Here is a 9237-nt window from a genome sequence, read left to right on the forward strand (position 1 = left end):
GATAATTTGCCATATAGGTGAGCCCCTCAGGCTTGGGTGATAGCCCTCCAGGCTAAAGTACTCTCATACTCCCGTTATATACCCTTACGCCACTAAGTATAGCGATCAAGATACTGGGGTTCAACATTACTATCAATGCCACAAAGGCGGACATGCTTCGATGATCCAATCACCTCGCAACACAGGCGGACTCAATGCTAGCATGATAAATAATCACCCAACGTATGTCATAAGAAATCCGAAAACCAATAAATCCATAAAGCTTCCCCAAATCTCGCAAAAGAATTTCCAATGACGCGCCCCACACGCCAAGATAAACTCAAGCTCAAAATATTCATAAGAAGCGAGAATTTATATATGAATAATATCTCGTCAAAAATCTCATTTCTCAAATCATAATCGAGATAAAGCATAATAAATCTCCGAAAATCAATTCATAAATTCAAATTCGAGCATAGCAATTTCATATTCGAAATTCATATGAAAAATAAATCAATGTCAAAATTATAATCCAAACCAAAATATTATGCTCGATAAATAAAAAGATAAATAATTAAATAAATCAATCATTTCGGGAAAATAATTGCATGCATCATTATTTAAAACAAAAGTCCACTCACAGTCTACGGCTAAGCTTGCCGTTTATTCGAAGTTTCCTCAAATGGAGGTTCCTCACGTCCTGTACAAAAATAATCGCGCGTAAACGAAATAATTATAGGATGGAAATTAACTTTACGATAATTAAAACGAATTTCTAATTGTCTCCTTTAATCTCAACTCCTTCAATTCTTCTCAGATTTAATACAAACTTCACCAATAAATTCTATTCATCGATTTATAATTTCTATAACAAATTCGAGAGAAATCCGACGGTCGGATTCTCATAGATCGTAAATTGAAACCCTAAACTTCGATAATTCATAATTAAATCCAAGCTTCTCCAAACTTCACCAAATTTCATAAACAAGCTCTACAACATTTATAGGATTTAACTAGCTAGAAATCACAACTAAAAGGCTGCCCTACGCGCTGCCACCGCCGCCCACAGTGGCGGCGGCAGCGCCGCCGCCGCTACCAGCTCAAATGGCCACCAAATTTTGGTAGCAGCATCAACTCAACAAACCCAATAACTTCTTCAACTGTGACAAAGTCAGAAAATGAGTAGAAGTAGCTCAACAATTAAGGAGAATGTTGAACCCAAAATCTTCCAATTATGCTTTCTTCCTCCACGCTGCAAATCGCTTCAAGATATTTGGAGGGCATGATGAGTGGTTCAAGGTGCTTCTAATGGACTGGGTTTGCGGCTGGAGGTGGCCGAAAATTGGCACTGACCAAATCTTCTACAGTAAAGTTACGGGTTTGATTCCTCTCTTTCCCGGCCAAATCGTCGGAAGCCGTCACCGCAGGCGTCTAGGGTAGGAGGAGACGAGTCTGTGAAGGCCGATTGGTGGCCTGGAGGTGGAGATAGAGAGAGTTGCAGAAGAGAGAGAGAGAGGTAGAGAGCACGGGGAAGGAGAGAGGAGGAAAAAAAATTTACCGTGTAATAGTAAAAATTCAAATTTATACCATTTACTCCAAATAGTAACTTTACTATTTTGCTTATAACTTTCTCATATGAGCTCCGATTTTTATGAACCAAGTATGCAAGCGCTCGGTTTAACGTCATCTACAACTTTCATGAAGAAAGTTTTCTCAAATTTTGACCCGAACAAAAAGTCATCTTTTAGGGCCCCCATAAACGGTCAAAACAGAGTCAAAAATTAAAATAACTCGCGTTTACCGTCCAAAAGACCCATAAATCTATAAATTTAGGTTCGGGTCATAACAGTCTCCCCTTGTTATACAAATTTCGTCCTCGAAATTTCATACTATCGAAGTAAAAGAAGAACGCGTGCACTAATCCAAAATATAATATCCTCGCAAAGGAAACGCGTCGAATAAAACAAAGTGAGGATAATAGTGCACAAAACGATGTATGAATCTGCTCAAAACATGCAGATATTTGCTTCAAAACTGATCCAAGAATTGGCCACTTAAACTGATAGATCAACACTTAGAAGGAAACAATCCTTAAGGTGAAATCTGGTCAGTCACTGTAACCTGTTCGATTCCCACAATGTTCCTGTTGCATTCATCGTCTCAAGAGATAAATTTACCTTCAACCATTACTAGAAGTTCTTGACAATTGAAGGAGGAAATCGTTAAAGTATTGTGTTTGAAGCAATGATATAATCCACAAGCCAGATGAATTTCTTTCATAGTCTCCAGCGACTTATCAAAATAAGACATCATTTGATGCTTCCAGGCCAGAACCCAAAAGCTTGTCAATTCTCCCTTGGATTCAACTAGAATAGGTGCCCGCGCGTTGCTGCGGGTTTTCGAACAGACTGTGCAAGTTTTGAAAGACAGAGAATTTAGTTCATATATATAAAACAATTACTGTTAAAACAGCTACTCCAAAATACATTGACTAATGCTTCATATCAGGAGCTAACATTACCATTAACATAGGTGTTCTGGTAATGTTGAAATATATATTACAAATGCTGTCAAAACAGCTTCCCCAAAATACAGTGATCTACTTATAGGCTAACCTAGTGACTATATCAAAAGTGACATCAGTTACTGAGAGCTTGTTAGCCTAGTGATGATTAGCTGTGGAGGTTGTCCAAAAAGTTGTTGCCTCCATTTCTATTTACACAAAAAGTGACATGATATTTCACTCCATTTTTTCCTTGTTCATAGTCTTTGTGGATGATGTTGCTGATTCACTGCTTCCTTCCCTGCTATTGTGAAAGTAAAAAGTTATAGAAGAAGTCAAAGAAATGATAGGTAAACAAATGAAATTGACATGCATGTAGTTGTTACCTGCGGAGCTTTTTGTCTGGATTGGCACAAATCAAAGAGAAACCAAACAGGTACAAAAGTTCCTCTACTAAATAACAAATGCAAAGTTTCACAACCTACTATACACAATTCTAGTATTCTCTTATTTTTATCTGAAAGTTTAGGCCAGAAAACTTGCTGCACAATTTCAAGTAATAATTCATAAATTTATATCAAACTAAAACATTTAGAAATCTCACTGCTGTCAATTAAAACATTTAGAAATCATAAATTTATATCAAACCAAATATCAGAATACTCATATATAATATTCAATCAGCAAACCTAATCACTATACAAATCTCAAGTGAAACGAAAATAAAGACCATTACTAAAGAATCATCATCAACCTTAAGGTAAAGGAAATATTCATTCAATCTTTGGAAGCATAATACTGGAAGCATACATTCTTCATGATTAAATAATCAGGCCGGTAATTAATTTCAAACCATAATAATAACTTGCAGTAAACACAGATCTAATAAGGAAAAAAAAAAAAAAAGACAAAACGGTTTTCATTTTATTAAGTTTTAACAAAAAATCTGAATAGGTCAATTCAAATTCATCCATCAAACTTACAAAGTAATAGCTGAAATTGAAGTTGTTGTTCAAGCTCTCTCTATGCTATAATCTGCAATGCTACAAAAACAACACTTTAAATAAACAACTAACTCACTCTTTCTTTCATTGCTTCCAAGTGCTAACACTTTAACATATATTGTCAAATACATTAACCAAGCATACATTTAATTACAATTAATTAAACACCAAAACTATACATTTAAAAGAGGATAACAATTATAAACTGCAACCAAGCCACTCGAAGTAAAGAATCGATCCAATAAACAAAGAGGACCATATTATGCCAATTTCTACAATACCAATGCCAATACCACAGTAGCCACTTCAACTAACCATATTTGCAGAAAAGGATTTTTCAAATCCCTATGCATAACACAAAATAGAGAAAAACAAAAAGAATTTTCTTTTTATGAAAAAATATCTAACCTCATGTGATCAAAATAAAGCAAAAACAATGATCGAGTTCATACAGTAATGCTAATGATCAATGTCACACATGTCTTCGTATTAAAATATGATTGAAAATAATTTTCACTTTTGCCCAATCTGCAATCACTGTTCAATAATACTAATGTTAATATCCATATAAGTGTTGCTTAGATAGATTACATTACATAAGTATGTATAGAATAAGCAACTGAAGCATACTTGGAAGACTTTGACTATTGATAGTGCTGCTCTAACATCATTCTGTACTTATTATTATGCGAGCTTAGTAAACCGTTTATCTTTTTATATGCACTCTCGGATTTAGCCTCAACCTTACAGGTTCGCTTTGACATTGTATATTCATTTATCACATCTTTGCATTGTATATTCACACAAAGACACACCTGTTCCTCTGATGAAAACCAAGCAACCTCTCCCAAAACAAACCCAAATCTTCCTCCAAAAGTCAATCAAAATGGACCAAAATCTTTGATCTCTCCTCTTCCCTTTTCCCACCAATGGTCTACAATCAAAATCCATAACTCAAAATTTCAAATTTCAAATCAAATTGAACACATACAATGCATAAAACAAACCTTGCCTATTTACTTTCGGCCCAACCTGATACTGTGAAACAGCAAAAGATGGATATCTGCTCCTCTTCAATGAAGGTTAAATTTGGTAATAGAATCTGAGCTTCTTGGCTGTTAAAAAGTAAAAAAAACACATATTATCAATGCAGGAGGGACACGTATTTTCAGCTCATATAAAGCATTGCACATTTCATTATTAACCATAACAATGACATAAACATGAAAAACAGAGGAATATAATTATTACTTGATCTTGAAAGACAGGACAGGTGTGCAAGAGGGAGAAGCTCTGGTCTCTGATCTCTTCTGATATTCTGCTAATAGACCCTGCAGTAAGAATTGTTTTGATCATACTGATTTCACTTGAATTATGAATGCAGCAAAGTAGGAAAAGACATGCACTTTTACAGGTTAGCTTCTTTGAAAAGTCATGATTCCTAGTTATTTTAATGACCAATACTCTTTGAAAAGTCATGATCCGTAGTAACAAAGACAAAAAAAATTCCTTCTCCTCTACTCATTTATAAACCCAGTCTAGTGAAAAACTGAAGCTAGTATATGCAATTTCAAGGTACAGGGGAATTACTCTTTTAACTATTTTAATGACCAATATTCACAAAAGACACTGAACAATCAAACTCAATAAAGAATACTTGAATTGCTCCACAACAGCCAAGTAATTTACATCACCATCTCTCTTACTAAGCTTATTAATCATCTCATTATCTACACCCTAGTTTTCTCAATTTTTAATTTACCTACAGATTGCACATCTTTGCTACTTTAGTTAGTTATAATGCAAGCAGAAAGATGAAAAGCTAGTCTTAACTCGTATTGGTAACAACAACATAATGGTAGGTTAGTTCCCAAATTCTATTTTAATAGATTACTCATATTGGTAACAACAAAGGAGTTTCAATTTGTATAATCCACGTTTCTCATCAGTTAATTATTCTCATTGTACAAATTTCGTGAATAAAAAATTAATAAAATCTGCAGAAGAATAGTAGGTGAAATTTAAAGAAAATGATGGGAGAAAAACCTTTGAGTATATAAGCTTGAAGCAGCGCCCATTGGCTATAATAGAAGGCTCTGTTGCTGCAAACACCAACACTGAGAGTCAGAAAACCGAAACTCGATTATGAAAAAATAGGCAAAAGATATACTTGGTTAAACTCTTTGTAGAGCCTCCAAAGAATATCTCTATCCCCAAAAAGATATGATCCAGCCTAAACAATAAACGATTACCTCACAAATCAATTGATTTATTCACAAACCAAATCAATTAAATCAGTCCAAAATCAATAGCTCACTCACCCGTTAATCTTTTGCTGTCAATTCTTCTTCCATTTCCTCCACAAACACTCTGCCTCTCCTACCCCAAATCAATCACACACGGAAGAATCTGTCACAAAAACATCAAATTAGACACACACCAAACAGTATCTCACAAAAACCCAACAAATAAGCGTCGAACCGAACAACTATACACAAAACAACAACATGCAGAACCAATCACCCAACAACTGCATACCTGTAGATCCGAAAAGACCACCCAAGAATGAACACATAAAGAAACAGAGAAGATCACACTAATCACCCCAATACCTCATCATCCCTCTCCTTCCTAAGAACAAACCAAAACATAGAGCTCATCAGAAAAACCAAAACGCCAAATCAATCGCATGCAGAGACCCAACATGCAGAATCAAAATCAATAGCTTAACGCAAAAAGGAACCAAATAAAAATACGAACTTTCACAGTCAGAAATTTCGGTACCCACCCTTCAGTCATGTAGAAACTCCTCTCTCGTTTCCTCCAAAATCACCCTCCTTCTCTTCACCCAAATCAGCCACACACCCAAGAATCTGTCACAAAAATACTAAATCAGACGTATACCCAACAATCTTTCACACAAACCCAACAAATAAGTACCAAATCGACCAGACATGAATAAAACAATAACATGCAGAACCCAGCACCCCAACAACTACATACCTCCAGATGCGCAGACGACAACTTACAATGAAGAGAGAAACAGAGAGGGAATGCTCGCGTCAATCACCCCAAGACCTTTTATACCTAGGCCAAACATAACACTATAATTAAGAAGATCACCCAAGAACGCAGAGGCAAGACTAAAACAAAGATAAGGAACGAAACGTAGAGAGAAGGAACGCAGAGAGAATGAAGATCACGTTTCTGACCCCAACACCTTTTATACCTAGGTCAAATATCAGACCGCAATTAAGCAAAGAATGAAGGGCATAACTATCTTTTCACAGAACCGGCTCGGCTCAAGCCGGCACTGTTACTAAGCCGATGAACAGTTAACTGAGAATTAGAAGATTATAAATTTTCTTTTATAATCTCAAGTCAACTACTTTAACACAATTAGAGCTTCTGACAATCTCAACTACCCAAACAATTAAAAGCTTGCTTATAACTCAAAATTATCAATATCAAAATTGAAATACGTGTCATACTTACCATATAGCACCGTGCACTTGCAAGGATATGAATTTCAGCATCAAGGAGTTTGTAACAAATTCTAGTTCAGATGACTCATGGACTCATGGTATCGACATCACAAACTATTCAGTCGGAATGGTAGCATTCTTAATCTTTTCATATAACTAGTACGGTGAAGACCCATTCCGTTTACCATTAATAGTGCGACAACACATCAACCCTACACTTAGTTCGTACACAAGGTTATGGGTATGCCCAAAACAAATAGTTCTCTTAATTACCCCAAAACAACGCTTCCTTTTTGTCCTTTTGTACTTAAATTTCTGGTCAAATATCGTTCAGGTAAAGGTCTCGCTGTGACCAAGTGTGTCATAGAATAGCCTTGATCTAACCGGTAAGTTTCGAATCACGTAGCTTCTTTGGCTGCTATAAGGCAACACCCTTCAAGCACTATTCACCAATTCATGCTCAAATTCTTGTACAAAGCCACCACTATATCGTGTCGCTCTTTTCTTTATGTTCCCTGATTGTAATATTTCAACAATCAGCATCAAACTACAAAATACGTAACTATAGTCAACTCTTCTTCCTTGACTCAAAATCGACACCACCAGGTGACAAGTGTCTTTTACTGAGCTGGGGAGAAGGTAGCTCATGATCCACTCTCCAAACAATACTTATTCAATTAAATTTCAGCTACATCAACAATCTCAATTACCATACTACACGAACCATTTTTTTACATCAAAATATCTCAAGCCTCATCTTGTCAGATAATAAGCCTAGTAGCCTACCTCACAAGTTAATCCATTGAAGGCTCACGATTCCCACTCCAACTGCTAGTTTAGACTTTACACAAACCATAAGTATGTTCCCAATCATGGAACTAGGAAGAAATCAAGTTGTACTGTAGCCCAGCTTAGTTTCTTTAAAAGGATCCCATAAGAAACAATGAGATCGAAATTTTCCAGCATTGACTACTCCTCTTTCAAATACTCACAACTCGAAATAGGAATATCCAAATGACGTGTTTTCACTTAAACTAGAAGGTAACTCATAGGACTTTCCATCCGTATAAAATAGATTGCTCAATTCCCAATTAAATGTATATAGTAACTTATCAAATTTGATCAACTATTCTGCAAATTGCTGCGGACGTGTAATTACTCAAACGGTCACTTTTTCAATACCAAAAGACTGAAAAGGATAAAACCTTATGGGATAGAAACGAGACACATTTTCCTTCTTCACATAAAATTTCACACTCCCTATAAATTTAAGTAGAAAACTATAGGTCCGCAAATTCGTCTTCCTTATAAACAGATTCTGATATTGGTGTACTTCGTCGGCTATTGTATGAGCTAAAAAGTACAAAATTAAAAAATGTTTCTCAAGCATATGTGAGACATGTATGTCTAAGTTTCTGCAAAATTTAGACTCCATACTCCTACTGGTTAAAGAAATATGAATTTCCAAAGTCAACCTACAGTAATTCTTTATGCTCTGACTCTCCAGTATTCCAATTAATATTCCATAATTTGTACCATTCCAAATGCAAAATCCTTTTACAAGAGAATACTGGACATAGAGAGGTTCAATACCAGAAAATTTCAGAGTTTATGCTCTTCTGAGGTGAGAGATATAGATTTTCAAATTCGATTTATATTTCTAACACAAAACCGCACAGCACCCAATTTAATTTCCTAGTTCTATCCTTGTGCATGCCAATAATTCCACGCCAAATTCAAACTTCAAATTTACGTCATCTTGCTAGTAAGCATGTCATGGTGACCATATATCAATTACACCAACTACTTCCTGTACTTTCCAATCAAGGGTCACCATATCATAACAACTTTGATCAAGGCGAGAACCAACATCTCAACAGATTAATCCATTACCACCAATAATGACATCAGGATAGTAAAACTTACTCAATTTTCCAAAGAAATCCATTACATTTGTTTAACTCAAGCAGTAAACAGTTTCCAAGACAACAAAACACCAATCACCAGGTCTTCCTCAAACAACATTCATGATAGAAAACAAAGGACATTCGTCCAGTATCTTGTATCACACCAAGCAACACCCGGATTCGAAAGTGGTCTCACCACATAACGATCCAATATTTTGAAATTAATCATCACTGAAATACTTCACTCAACAGACAAACTACAATACTTTTTCACCCAATATAACTAGAATGCTAGTCAAGCCGTGGTTTAAAATATTTTCAGAGCTAACTGGAAAACTTATTTCCTTAAAGTTACTCCA

General features: G+C 35.6%; 1 long non-coding RNA gene across 10 annotated transcripts; it reads right to left on the minus strand.

Annotated features, from left to right (window-relative positions):
- Positions 1-2428: 2428 nt before the first annotated feature.
- LOC112169531 lies at positions 2429-6671 on the minus strand. 10 transcript variants are annotated; one of them, XR_002924719.2, is made up of 11 exons: positions 6490-6671; positions 6275-6359; positions 6025-6117; positions 5808-5895; positions 5533-5588; positions 4738-4817; positions 4519-4601; positions 4302-4420; positions 3466-3517; positions 2869-2932; positions 2429-2783 (listed from the first exon to the last, which is right to left on the minus strand). It is a non-coding gene; the product is annotated as an uncharacterized LOC112169531 (long non-coding RNA). The 10 variants fall into 10 exon arrangements; XR_002924718.2 differs by having other exon boundaries at positions 2869-2935; XR_002924717.2 differs by having other exon boundaries at positions 3466-3525.
- Between the last annotated feature and the right edge of the window lie 2566 nt (positions 6672-9237).

Source organism: Rosa chinensis, chromosome 6, assembly GCF_002994745.2.
Source record: "Rosa chinensis cultivar Old Blush chromosome 6, RchiOBHm-V2, whole genome shotgun sequence".
NCBI lineage: Eukaryota > Viridiplantae > Streptophyta > Magnoliopsida > Rosales > Rosaceae > Rosa > Rosa chinensis.